Genomic DNA, 14,218 nt, shown 5'->3' on the forward strand with positions numbered 1-14,218 from the left:
CAGCTACCCACTGCAGTATTCTCACCTGTAGAATTCCATGGGCAGAGAAGCCTGGCAAGCTGCCCTCCATGGAGTCCCAAAGAGTCAGATCCGGCTGAGCAGTGGGAAAGTGGGCACGGGGTGGTGGGTCCCAGAAACTTCAGACGGTGTGCTGGTGAATATGCCCCAGGACTCCTGGCCTAATTTTGCTCAGTGAACCCGTCTTGGCACTGCCCAGGGTCTGAAATGGAGGATTTGTATCTGCTGGATCCACTGGGGAAAATGCTCAAGTCCAGGGCCTGCATTGGGTTAGTAGCAAAGTTCCATTTGAAGAAGGTTTCCTCCAGCAGTGAGCACTGCTGGACATTTATTTAGTTTCAGGCTCTGAGAACGCACCTTGTATATGATGACAGATTGAACAGCCTCAGAAATAAGTGAGGAGGTGGATGCCCTGGAAATGAAAACCACAGGGATTGGTCAATGGAGCCCTGAACTCCTGTAGCTGATCCTTGCCTATCAGAGAGCATCTAGGCCCCACGCACACTCAGGCCCTTTTATTTAACCACTAAAAGGAGAGTCATTAATTTAAAAGGGAGAATCATGGTCACAGATCACAGAGGACACCTAATGATCGACACTGAAATTCTCTTTATTTCTTTGTAACAAACCATCAGGAGTAACAACCCCATCAACGTCCCAAGCCCAAAATCCCCCCTCCAAAATTCAGATTCACATTTCTAACTTTGTAGGAACACATCTCTCCAAAAATCCCAGCAACCCTTCCCACCCTGCCCACTCTAAATCACCTTTTCTTTTCCTGCATCCACTGAAAAATTATCTGAACTGTGGTTTGTGTTCCTTCTAGTTGCACTGGGGTCTGGGTGGCAGTGTCCCAGTGCCAGAGACAAAGCCTGCAACTTGTGAACTGGCTAGGTGTGCATGTGGTGGTGGCACAGGATGGGCTCGGTGTCATAGATGATCTGGTCACTGCAGTGTGGACAGGGGTTTGTGCTGGAGCAGTCCATGCTGGGCTGTCCAGACTCACACAAGCAGCTGTTTGAGCCGGTTGGGCAGCTGAGCCAGAAGGCCCAAGTGCAGCTTGCTGTGAGAATCCTAATAGCTCTCCATGTGTTCGGGGTACAGCACGTGACTCAGCTTGCTCAGCCCCATGGTGTGGTGCAGCAGGCTTTCCAGCATTGCCATGGAGATGGGGCTGCTGAAGAAGCTGAAGGTGGGAAGCCGGGAGCAACGGCTCAGGGGGTGCTGGCAGGGCCTTAAACTGGTAGTCCATGATGCCTCACTTGTCCGGGTCCAGGTCCTGCAGGGTGGCCAAAGTCCTCTCAATCAGGACCTGCAGGGGCTCCAAACTGAGGCTTCTCAGGTGGACCCCGCTGAGGCCCACGTCCTTCAGCAGGCTGACGCTCAGGTACTACAACAAGTACATCAGGTCTGACTCTGAAATCAAACAGTTGGTAATTGACAGGGTCTCCAGAAGTGTCTTCAGACACCTGGGGAGAGACAGAGCATTTAGTCACAGGGGCAGAGTTGGCGGGCAGAGGGATAGGGGTAGGAGAGGCCTATTTCACCGGAACACAGGACATCTTGCTGGCTTGGAGCTAGTCTCTCACCTTCTTGACAGGAAGGCAGGAGAGTATTCTGGGGGGAAGGTCATGTGCTCATGGGTATGACCTCCCCCTGCACAAAATAATGAACTATTATCAATGTGGGAAACAAACAGTATACAAATATCATTTTACTATTTCAGCTTAGTAGTATTTGCTTTGCAGGAATTAAGATGTTTTTACAAGATATGACTAGTTGAATTCAAAGGCAGGCTGGATGCAGTGGACATGGGCTAGTGATTCCCAGCAATTACAGACGATCCCTCGGTGAATATGCCCCAGATATTTGGGGGACGCAAACTGTTGATTAACATCTACATTTTTTTTTTTTCTTTTTTCTTCTGGAGTCTCAGTGAACATATTTATTCCTAATGCTTGGAGTTTGCAGCTGCCAAAAATGGAATCAATGCAACTCATTCATATAGACAGACTAGGCTGCATCCTCTCAGTTTTGATCACTGTGTTCAAGGCAGAGCAATAACCTCTTACTGAGGATTTCCTATGTATCCAGAAGTCTTAGAGGAAAATAGTAAGTGTAATTTGGACTTGAAGGGTTTGGAGCCACTTCAACAATGATGATCATTTGACTTTTTCTTTTCTCTGGACTGCTTAGGAGCCACAGTTTTCCCCTCCTGAACCCTCCTTGTCTTCTCCAGAATCACCCACTTCCAACAGCTCACTTGGAGCCTAAAACAGCTCAGGAGAGAAGCAGCAGGAGGGAGGGGAGAGACAGAGCCTCGGGCTTCAAATCTCATGGCTGGTGGACCAATGTCCTTCTCTCAGATATCTGTTATCATCTCAGTTAAGACATCACGTTCTCCAAAAGAATTCCCAAGGACATCATACCTGACCCCCACTATGTGGGTTCCCAGCAAGAAGTCCTATTTGAAAACATTTAACCTAGGCCATGCCTCTGACCCTAACCAGGGAGATAACCTGACAAGACGCCTGGTGACAGAGTGGCAGCATCATGAGGATTTCCGAGCAGCCTGTGCACCCTGGCAATGCCCCAAAGAGCACAAAGTAGACACCCTGAGGGTAACAAAAGGTAAAGGCCCGTTCTGGTCTGCAGAGTTGACGCCATGCCTCACCTGAGCACCTGGTGCATGTGGCCCTGCAAGAAGGAGATGGAGTCCATGTAGAGCTCCTGCAGGTTGGGTAGGTTCAGGAACTGGGTGGTGAGCTCTCTGGTGCAGGGCTCCTCCCAGTCAGAGGTGGTGTGGGGCAACACGTGGATGTACGACAGTGAAAGGTTGTTGTTGAATCACACAAAGACACCAGGACTGTTGGCCCCTGGTGGAGAAAAATTCAATCCCTGGCCAGAGATGAGGCTTGATCACTCAGAGCTTTTGCATAATAAAGTTTTATTAAAGTATAAAGGAGACAGAGAAAGCTTCTGACATAGGCATCAGAAGGTGGCAGAAAGAGTACCCCCCTGCTAGTCTTCAGCTAGATGTTATATAGTCACTAGCAGTCTGTTAATAAAAGAAAGGAATGCCTTAAAACTCAGAATAGTACCAGGCCCCTCATCCATAACATGCATTTTGGAGTAATCTTGGCATCAAATGGTTCATCCTGGGCCATAAAATGATTAACTTGAATCTTGAAGAAGGGCAGATCACCATAAAAATAGCTTCATTTACATAGATTAGGGGAACAGTATCTGAGTATAACATACTGGTTTGACAAATAGTTTTGAACCAAGAGGCGGAACTGACTTGAAGACAGAGTTTGGGGTAAATACATAGTACATTAGCATAGCTTAAGATAAACATTTCCATAAGAGAAATGCATCAGTTATCTCTAGGTTTGAGAATAGTTAACTTCAGGTGAAACTAGGTGTCATTGTGCAACACAGTATTTTAAGAGAAACCTTTCAAATTTGTATAGAGAAGGAAAAAATATTGCTAGTTTGTTTCCTCCTGCCACTTAAGAGAGATAAAAATGTCTGACACTTGCAGCAGCCAGAGCAGGTTGCCCATCCAGCCCAGGTGTGGCATGTACCTGCCCAGTGTGGCCAGCTTCCAGGTGCAGTTTACCTCCAGGTCCTGGACAGAGTCCAGCTCCACCATGTTCAGGATACTCCTGATGCTCTTCATGGGCATGGCAAAGATACTGTTTCTGGCAATGCAAGTGCAGCAGGCTTCTCCTCTACTAGGCCTTCTTCAGCAGGCAGCTGAGTGTCTCATCCAGGGTGTCCTTCTTGAGGCACAGGTCTACCAGCACCTCCCCAGGGGCCCGTGCTTGCTTCAGTTACGCCTGTGTCTCTACCCTGTACCTATTCTGCATTGGCTGGGCCAGCTCAGGCTCCAGCAGTGAGCAAGTGCTGACCTTGATGCCATACCACAGGGTCCAGAAGTCCTGGAGGGCATTCTAGTGCATGTCCAGCACCTGCAGCTTTCACCACCTGTGGAGTCACGGGGGACATGTTGAGATGTGTAGACCAAAATGGGCACCAGGATCCTGCAATTGCTCTGCACTCCACACACCACAGCTCCTCTGGCTTCCACACCCCCCTTGGTCCCCATTTTAAGGGACACTGGGGAGGGGGTGCACACGACCGTTTTGTGCCTTCTACCCCTCAACCAGTCCTGTACACCTGAACGCCTGTTTCCAAGTGACCCCCTCATCCTCCAGCCATGGCTGCAGCTTGTTCACACACCCAGGCCCATCAGTCTGTCAGGTCGACATTACCTGGGGCAGAACTCCTGAGCAAGCAGGAGATCCAGGCTGTCGAGTGAAGCCTGGAACGTGACCAAATGAGGCTGGTGGTCCTTCATCAGGGACCCCAGCGGGAGGCAGGGGATGGACAGGCCTGCACCTGGGTGTATCTCCCGGCAAATGCCGCCGTAAAGTAGCGGGAAGAGCTCCATGGGCAGCTCCTCCAGGGCCACAAGGGCCAAGGCCTCATTCCACAGCAGGCTCTGGCCAGCCACAGGAGTCAGGATGGGGCCTGGACACCCATCCTGAACAACCCATTCTGCAACAAGTCCTGTGTCAGAGATGCAAGGGGTGGGGGTGGAGGGTCCTTCTCTGGCCAAGCAACCACGGAAACCCTGCTCTCCTTCCACCCTCAAGGAACCTAAGGCAGGATCAGAGACATTTTCTGGCCACAAAGTCATATCTTTGGCCCCACTGGCAAGTGGACAAGCATCTCTCCAGGCAGCAACAAAGAAACAAGGTGACCTCTTGCCCCATCCCATATCTACTGGCTGCTGTATTTCATCCCAGCCCTTCTGGCTGGTAGATACCTAGGAGTCTGACAGCTCACCCCACTCTCTTCAAGCTTCTGATTATTACTCAGGGCTGAAAATAGGAATAAGGAGTTTAGCCCAACACAACCTGTCTCTAAACTCCAACCAATAACTCAGGCAATGGGTGCTGTTATATCACTTCATAAAAAGACGTACCTTTCACTATATGTCTCATTTATAAATATTACCATTTGGTTCAGTGGAGCAAAGGCTCCCATTCAAAACAAAGCCTCCACTCTTTCAAATATTATACCTGTTTTTGTTTGTTTATATTCCATAGAATTAAAAAAAGTTTTTAGCTTTAAAAGCAAAAAGAAACCCCCAAAACCATTTAAGCTAGTAAAATCACAAAACTATAAAATGATATGAACTTTAATCACTGGTCACAAACTAAAATTTAAAATGCCACCCAAAAAAGCCTCCTAATTAGATGTCTTCCATTAAATCAATTCCAGGAACTTCCCTAGCGGTTCAGTGAGGGGGACTCTGTGCTTTCATTGCAGGGGCATGAGTTCTATCCCCATCAGGGAACTACAACCCCAGTTGCTGTTTGGTGTGGTCCCATCCCCTCACTAACCCCACCCTACAACACTCTCCCCCACCCACTGCCCCCAAATTTTATTTGGTTAAGATATATTGTAGCAGACCGTCCAAGTGCAAAAATCAGAGAAGAAACCAAACTGTCTGGCAGAAGGGTAAAACTGCATGTAGAAGCAAAAGCAAAGCATGCAACTGCCAACGTGAATGGAAAGGCAAAGAAAATTCTCTACAGGATCGTGGCCTGTGTGACCTGTCCCATGAAGACCTCGGCAAGTACAGCTCTTTGGGCCAGAGGCTCCAGCGTGGAGCAGTGTGCTTAGGCCTGAGTCCCTCTTCTTGCAGGACACACTTTTCAGATTCTGGCTAAAATTTACATGTCTATCTAAAGTGCTATCTTACTACTAGATTTCCACCCAGCTAAGGCTGAGTGGCTTTTTTATTTTCTCACTACATACAACTGATGGGATCCTATGTGCATTCCCAAAAGCAAAATATAAAAGAAGAAAATGAACCTGAAGGTACATTCATTGACGGAGTATGGGCCACATCAAAATCACCCAAATGTTTACTTTCAGACCCAGAAGAGAAAGAAACAAAGTATGTTTCCCAAGTATCACACTGTCATTTACACATTACATCAGACACCAAAACATGTGCCCATTCACAGGGGAACTGAGGTGTAATGGAGGGATGGTGGGTCCTCCAGATTTTGAGGGTCCAGGCTTCCCTGGAATTCGTCAGGTCAAAATGACACCTAGGAGCTGGCCAGGAGAACAGAGGGACCAGATATTTTTAATGAAACCAAGGAAAGTACCAAAGATAAGTGCATTTTGTATGGAGGAATTCAAAGACTTTTCTTAGGCTAGGCTTGAGAAATTGCCAGCAGGAGTGGCTAAAAAGGGACCAGGTATATCCCTTATACCCAAGGCAAACCCAAGATCCATGTCTCCTCCCTCCCTGGAGGCAAGGGCACTTCCTTGAAGAAGCTAGGAGATTAAATTTAGGAATGTGAGTTAGGAGAGGATGAAACTGTTTTGGTTAGCCAAATCTGGGACCCACCTTGTTCTGTCTGAAAGCTACCGAGGGCTTAGGGCCATGGGCTCTCCTGAAGGGAAATAAACATGGGCCAAGAACACAAATCTGTGTCAGCAAATGGCTGCAACAGGAGGCTTGGGCTTCCCCCTGCACATTCCAGTCTGGGCTCTGTCCAGTGACTTGTACCATCACCATGATCTTTCAAGGCTCCTTCCCAAGTGTAGCTGGGTAACCTGAAGTTCCCTCAGTGCCAGTTAACAAGGAATGAAAAGTCCCTTCGAAACACCCACCCCCCTCCCCTTTCCCCTCCCCTAAGGCTCTCACTTACACAAATATAGATGGGATCTCAACTATAAACTTACAAATACAATTCAGTTTTTTCTTTGCTCTGCATTAAGTGCAGGTAGCAACATGGACTTTCTCCCTGAGTACGTGCAAAGCCTGCATCAAAGGGTTTGGGTTGAAGCCCCTGCTGGTCTGGCTGACACGCTGGTTCTGCTACAGCCTCAGAACACAGATGGATGTAAATGCTCCACCCCTGGCATTGTGATGCCCTAGTCGTTCTTCTATTTGGAGGGTGAGAAGGTGGCCTCTCCTGAAGGACACTCAAATTCCTACCATCCCCATCAGCAGCCATAGACGTGGGTGTCCCTTAAATAGAGTTAAAGCCCTAAAATAGGGTTAAGCTGGAATGTGCGTTGTGGGCATTTTCACTTCTGGTCATCACCTTGAGCAATCAGCTCCAGTAGCTCAAAATTCTCAAGAAAAATAAGCGTCAAGTCCCTGATTAGGAAGCAGCCATGATGACATCAGTACTTTCCACCCGTATCTCAAATAACTTTCAGAGAGAAGCTGAAATTCACCCCTGGTTTCCCTTCCAGCCTGGTTAATGCAAAACAGCCAAGACAGTATGCTGTCATCCTCCACAAAGGAGGAACCGGAAGACCCACTTGGGCAAAGATGGATGGATGTATGGATCTGCCCCACTGAACATTAGGAAGAATTAGCCAACTTCACATGGGCTTGGGGAAACAGGAAACAGCAGAAGTCTAAACTTGGGATGTTTCCATGGGAACTCAGCATCCAGGAAATCTAAGGATGCAGGAGGGACCACTTTCTTCAAATGATCTAAAAATGGGAAGTATCAGTCAAAAAGTCTTTTTGAGTGAGGCAGGGGACAGGCCTCTGTCCACCTACAGCTCTGCAGGGTCTGTTTTTGCAAGGGACTCAGTGGACACTGAAGCACTAGGGTCTCATCTACATGAAGACACGCTCTTCCTGCCTGTGTCAGTTTGGCCCAGGACTACTCCTAGGACACAGGAGTGAGTCAACCTGGGGGTCAGTTCTACCTGTTTTTGTGTTGCACAGACTGGTGCCGCCTGTGAGTTTGTTTTGGGGTGGTAAGAGCTCACCCTCTCTAATGGCAGAATTCCTTCTGCGAATTCAAAGCATCTGCTCCCCAGGGCCTTTCTGGGGGTCTTTGGAAAGCATCTGTGCCCCAAAAGTCACTAGAAATGCTGGAAGCTGACCATCCCTGGCCTCTGGAGGAAGACCACAGCCTGACTGGTCCTCAGAGGCCCCAGACTGAGAAGAAGCCCTGGGGACCCAGCCTCCAGGAGACAAGATTCAACTTGGAGTTCCAGTAGGTCTGTCCTCCCTCCAATCTGGAGTGAGATCTCTTCTTACCCTAGAATATTCTACCCTCTCTATGAGTCCGCTCTGCCTCTTCCTGTGCTTGGCAAGGCAGATTCAATGGCATCTAGACCTAAACAAAAGAGGCTCTATCTTTCTTCCTCCTCACTGAAGACTTGCCAGTTGTCGAGGTCACTCTAACCCTAGCCAGTTACTCCTGAGGGTGGTTCTTCGAGAGGCAAAGCAGCAGTAGGGTGGAGTGGGCAGGGGGTTGGAGGTTGAGGGTCCATTCCAGGCAGGTAGGACAGCATAACTTGGCAGCCCAGAACAATGGGGAGGAAGGAAATGACAGCAGAACTAGAGGCCTGGTCTCCTGGCTTTCAGAGCTGCATCTAACTTGCTGGAGTGGTGTCAGGATCACTGAGGGCACTGCAGCCTGCACTTGGTGGCTGGGAGTGTTCCTAGGTGGTAAGGACCGAATAAGAGAACAGAATGATCAAACAGCACGATATTCCATTAGGGAACTGTAGATAGAGAAGAAATTTACAGGGTTTTGGGAAACCACAATAAGACTAATGACATTCAACAAAGAAATGGGAAAATTCTCAAACACGTAGGCATGCTCGATTCATAAAGCAAAACAAGTTAGCATCAAAGCCAGGTTGGCTTGCTTCAATCAAGCTTACTTGCTTAGCAATAAAACCATGCAACAGAAGCACGAGACATGGCCCAAAACAATACAACAGTGGTGGCATGAGACTTACATCCTGCCTAGTGAGCTAGTTAATAACCCCCCAAACAGGCTCGATGGCCCCTAAGCCACATTCTTTCCAGAATGTGCCCTGAAACAATAACAATAGCAAAAAACAAGACCTACAACCTGTCTAGTGGTCATCAAGTTAACGACTCCCCAAAACAGGCTCTGTGCATTAAAAAAGACAATCACTTATGAAAAGGTGACCTTTTAAAATGAACCACCTGCATTGTACTGAGACCTGAAAATAGTTTTTCCAAGTAATATGGCAGGGAAGTCTAGTTTACTGCAGTCCATGGGGTTTCCAAGTGGATATGACTGAGCAACTGAACTGAACTGAACTATGATAGTCCTAGCCTGACCATATACAGCAGTACAAGTAAACTTCCCTGCCCTAACTGGGGTGGCATTGATGATGGAAACGTGCTGTCTACTCAAGAAAAAGATCTTTCCACCCTCCCCTCTTCCTCTGATTGTGAAAATGTAACTGCATACTTAGGGCAACATAATACTTGTGAACCCTCCAAGCGTCCTACTCTAATAAATCACTTCTTTTCTAGCACTATGCTTCTCGCCTAATTTCTTTCTATTATTAAGTAGTAGTCTCTCAGTCATGTCTGACATTTGATGACCCCACGGACTGTAGCCCACAAGGCTCCTCTGTCCATGGAATTCTTTAGGCAAAAATACTGGAGTGTGTTATCATTTCTGACTCCAGGGTACCTTCCCAACTGTACATAATAGAGACTTCACTAATATGCAGTAGAGGATACTCCTGGTGAACCTGTTACAGAAAACTGCCTCTTGAGTCTTTAAATTTTTTTAAAAAATTTATTTAGTTTTTTATTTTTTAAATTTTAAAATCTTTTTATTTTATTTTTTTTTTTTGAATCAGTTCTGATGAGATGGATGAAACTGGAGCCGATTATACAGAGTGAAGTAAGCCAGAAAGAAAAACACCAATACAGTATACTAACACATATATATGGAATTTAGGAAGATGGCAATGACGACCCTGTATGCAAGACAGGGAAAGAGACAAAGATGTGTATAACGGACTTTTGGACTCAGAGGGAGAGGGAGAGGGTGGGATGATTTGGGAGAATGACATTCTAACATGTATACTATCATGTGAATTGAATCGCCAGTCTATGTCTGATGCAGGATGCAGCATGCTTGGGGCTGGTGCATGGGGATGACCCAGAAAGATGTTATGGGGAGGGAGGTGGGAGGGGGGTTCATGTTTGGGAATGCATGTAAGAATTAAAGATTTTAAAATTTTAAAAATAAAAAAATAAAAAAATAAATAAAATAAATGAAATAACAAATTAAAAAAAAAATAAATAAATTTTAAAATCTTTAATTCTTACATGCGTTCCCAAACATGAACCCCCCTCCCACCTCCCTCCCCATAACATCTCTCTGGGTCATCCCCATGCACCAGCCCCAAGCATGCTGCATCCTGCGTCAGACATAGACTGGCGATTCAATTCTTACATGATAGTACACATGTTAGATATACCAATTTTATACCTCTGCTTGGCCAATTGTTCATTTACGTAGGTTTTAACGTGAATCACCTGGGGCTATTTGTTCCATCATAAGACATAAAGGACTGTGGTGTCAGAGCTCTTGGGAGCCCAGGAAACAACACCTAATGGTTTCACGGGGTCCCACTTGGTTTCTGTTTGCCTAGGGGACATGCCAGTGGCTGTTCCCCCTTCCTAATTCCAAGGGCCCACAGAAGGAGCACTGAGACTGGACACACAGATGAGAGAAGCTCAGAGAGAAGTGGGTGGGGGCAGCCTGGGAGGGGATGTTTCTAATATTTACAAAGTGGCTGGAGGGGCATCATTCTCAGTGACCATGATGGACACCTTATGAAACTATCATATACATCTTCTAGTTAGAAGTATGTATGAGGGAGGTAACATACAACACAAACATAACTAAAACTTTTCTGTTAGGTGACATACAATGTAAGTATAACTAATGCTGTTTTATATTAGATATAAAAGTTAATAGAGTAAACCCTATGAGTTCTCATCAAAATGAAAATACTTTTTACATTTAATTTTATACCCATATGAAAGGATGAATGTTCACTAGACTTACGGCACTCATCACTGCAGAATGGATATAAGTGGACTCATGATGCTGAACCCCTTAAACTCACACCGGGCTATATGTCAACTCTATTAATATCTCAGTAAGACTGAAAAGAAAACAAAAAAAGTCATGTTCCACTCAAGGTGGAACATGAACAAGGTGTCTGAACAAACGAAAAGCATGCAAGCCTCAAAAATAATGACAGGCAAACCTGATCTGTTCGGTGAAGCAAGGCCACCAGGGGGACTACTCCTGCTTAAACTGCAAAGCCAACCTTCATAATCTAAGGCATAATTTCATATTTTTCCACAGCTCCATACTTTAAGTTAAGAAACCCTGTTACACTAACTGTTGTAAATGTTTGTTGTTTTCATTCACTCAGTCTTGTCTGACTCTTTGAGACACCATGAACATTAGCACACCAGGATTCCCTGTCTTTCACTGTCTCCCAGAGTTTGCTCAGACTCATGTCTATTGAGTCAGTGATTCCATCCATTCATTGCATCCTCTGCCATCTCCTTCTCCTCTGTTCCTGCATGTTTCCCAACATCAGAGTTCTTTCCAATGAGTCAGAACTTCACATCAGGTGGCCAAAGTTTTGGAGCTTCAGCTTCAATATTAGCCCTTCCAATGAATATTCAGGGTTGATTTCCTTTAGGATTGACTGGTTATAAATGTTCAGAGAAATAAAAATAGCAAACCTATTTTTTTAAGTAATCTGATCTTAAGCATTGTGAACTAAAGTGTTCCATTTCTTCACAAAAATGAGAGCAAGGAGTCCTCTCAACTCTGCTTCCTTCCTTCTCAGGACATAACTTTCAACCAGGGTGGGGGCCAGTGAGGATCCTTTCTATGGACGACCTGGCAAAATGTCACCCTACTTCCTAAGCCTAGATGTGCTTCCAACTTCTCATTCTTTGTGTTTTCAGGCCTGATACTATCTTCAAGTTTCTTTATCAGTATCAAGTGAAGTAACACTTGTTGGCATCATTGCCTCTGTGACATCTTCATTTCTTTTGTCAAACATGCTCTTTATTCAACTTTTTCCAGGGGATGGAGAATGAGAGCCTGAATATGGATTCTAAATCAAAATGACAGTACCTCGTATTTTGCAGAATTAAATTACCAAGTGTTTCATTTTCTTCATCTCAGTGTCTTCCTCAAAAACTGAAATATCATCACGCCAGCAGGGGCCTTACCATGCTTTTTCCTTTTCACAGGCAAGGGCATTTTCCTTTTCCCAAGCATGGGCTCAAGAGAGTGTCATAGAGGGGATCACGGAGAGTGATATGGGAATGATGCCTCTGGCCAGGTGCAGGTCTCCCTAAGCCATCACTGGGCCAGTATGGTACAGCAGTGTGCCCAGGAAAGTCTCTGAGGACTGGAATACCCTACTCTGTTTGAGGGAAGTGAAAAAATTAGGTACTAGAGCACAGAACAGGAGTCTCCTTTCAGGGGATACCACCCACCACAGTCTAGCGACTAAGCAGGTCTGTGGGTACTGCCAGGTCATCCAGGAGGATGGGGAAACAGTGCAATATTCAGGAATAAATCCAGAAAGGCCTAGATTTACACCTAACCTCAGTTCAACAGCTGTCCTCCATGGGATCAGGGTCAGGCCATCTCCCAGGAGGACACCTCCCAGTACTGCCTGCACTCCACAGGGGCAAGTAGGTAAATTCACTGATGGGGTGTCACCAGCACAATCTGGGGAGAAGCTGTGCACAGAGGCCCCTCCCACAGATGAGGCAGGAGACATGAAGGGTGTGGGGACCCTGGTCCAGTGCCATGACTGCAGAAGCAGGGCTCTGGGAATCTCCATCATGCCAGGGCTCTGACCACTCTACACAGGAAGGGAACTGGCTGGTAGCCCCAGGATGACTCTTTTCTCCCTCTGCCCTGAACTCACCTGGATTCATGACCTTGATCTCTCCTCTTTGCACATCTTCCTCCTCTCAGGTTCCTGGCCCCAGTTGGTCCTAACACAGACACTTAGAGTCTACAGCTCTGGGACAGAGGGTCCACATATTTTGCTCTGGAGACAGCAGGGATACTGGGGGTTACAGTCAGGTGTGCTGGGATCAGCAATGGCCAAGGGCTACCCAGGACCCCCAGTGCATAGTATTGTCCTTGTCCTTGGGGTCTCTCTCCATTTTACCTCTGGCCATATGGCCTCCCTGGCCTCCTCCAGCTGCAGCCAGAAGACTCACTGTGTTGCCTGAGTACTTTCTTTCCAGGAACACGTCACTCCTAGGGGTCCTACACTTATGGAGAGAAAAACTTCCCTGGGTTCACCACGCAGCCCTTGCCCAATACCACACAGGTGTCAAGCATCTGGGGTCTGAAACCAGCCTCCCAAGCACAGATTCTGAACCTAACCGTGGTTTCAGGAATGAGTCCCGAACACGCTGCAGCTATTTCTTCTAAGATAATAGCAGGACCAAACCTCTCATAAGAAAATGACTTGGGAAACTAAAGGGTGCTCATTCTCCTCCTGCCCTGAGGATCTCAGGCGGCAGATGCTACTCAGCTCCACAATGACTAGCATGGAGGGGGCACCAGAGGTGGCAAAGGGGACCAACTTACCTGAAGATGACTTCCACCTGCTCTGGTTCAGCTCACAGTGGCCTCAGGTCCTCAAACACCTGGTTTACCTGGTCTCCTTATTCTCTCAATCACCTGTGTCCACTCAAGCCTGACAGCAAGAACCAAAACTCTCCAAAAACAAGAAGATGGTATATTAACATGTGTATTTAAAAACCCGGAGATAAAGTGAAAACTGGAGAGCCAACCCCACCAGGTGAATGTGCGTCTCCTCTTATCTCCAAGCCTAAGCCATTTCTCAATGGCTAGACCAGCAGACAAGGCACAGGGCTCATGCTTGGAAATAAGGGCACTTCCTCTAAGGTCACTGACCACCAGCCCGCAGCTCCATTTTGGTCCCTTTCTCAGCCCAGCATGCCCGGGCACCTCCAGACGGGACCCCACGTCCAGTGCCAAGTGACAGCACACCCTGGTTCACTGGATTATTGCGACCACAGCTCCACATCCTCTTTCTGGAGCACATGGCCCTGGCTGGCTCTTCACCCGCGTTGGCCTTCAGTCCATCTCCCAGCCCCAATAACTCGTTTTAGTGTGGCAAACAGAATTGGGGTCTGTGGGGGCAAACGAGGGACTAGCTCAAGGTCACTTTGTGGGAAAGCAGGAGACTCAAGCCAGAACCTTACGGTTTGTGCAGCCACGCCTCGCCACGTGGTTCCTGCTAAATGCTAAGGAGAGAGGCTGTGACTCAG

The 14,218-nt window shown here is 47.0% G+C and overlaps 1 pseudogene; it reads right to left on the reverse strand.

The window, feature by feature from the left end:
* Positions 1 to 908: 908 nt before the first annotated feature.
* Positions 909 to 13,992, reverse strand: LOC132658929 (melanoma antigen preferentially expressed in tumors-like; annotated as a pseudogene).
* Positions 13,993 to 14,218: the final 226 nt, after the last annotated feature.

The sequence above is a fragment of the Ovis aries genome, chromosome Y (assembly GCF_016772045.2).
Source record: "Ovis aries strain OAR_USU_Benz2616 breed Rambouillet chromosome Y, ARS-UI_Ramb_v3.0, whole genome shotgun sequence".
In the NCBI taxonomy this organism is placed as follows: domain Eukaryota; kingdom Metazoa; phylum Chordata; class Mammalia; order Artiodactyla; family Bovidae; genus Ovis; species Ovis aries.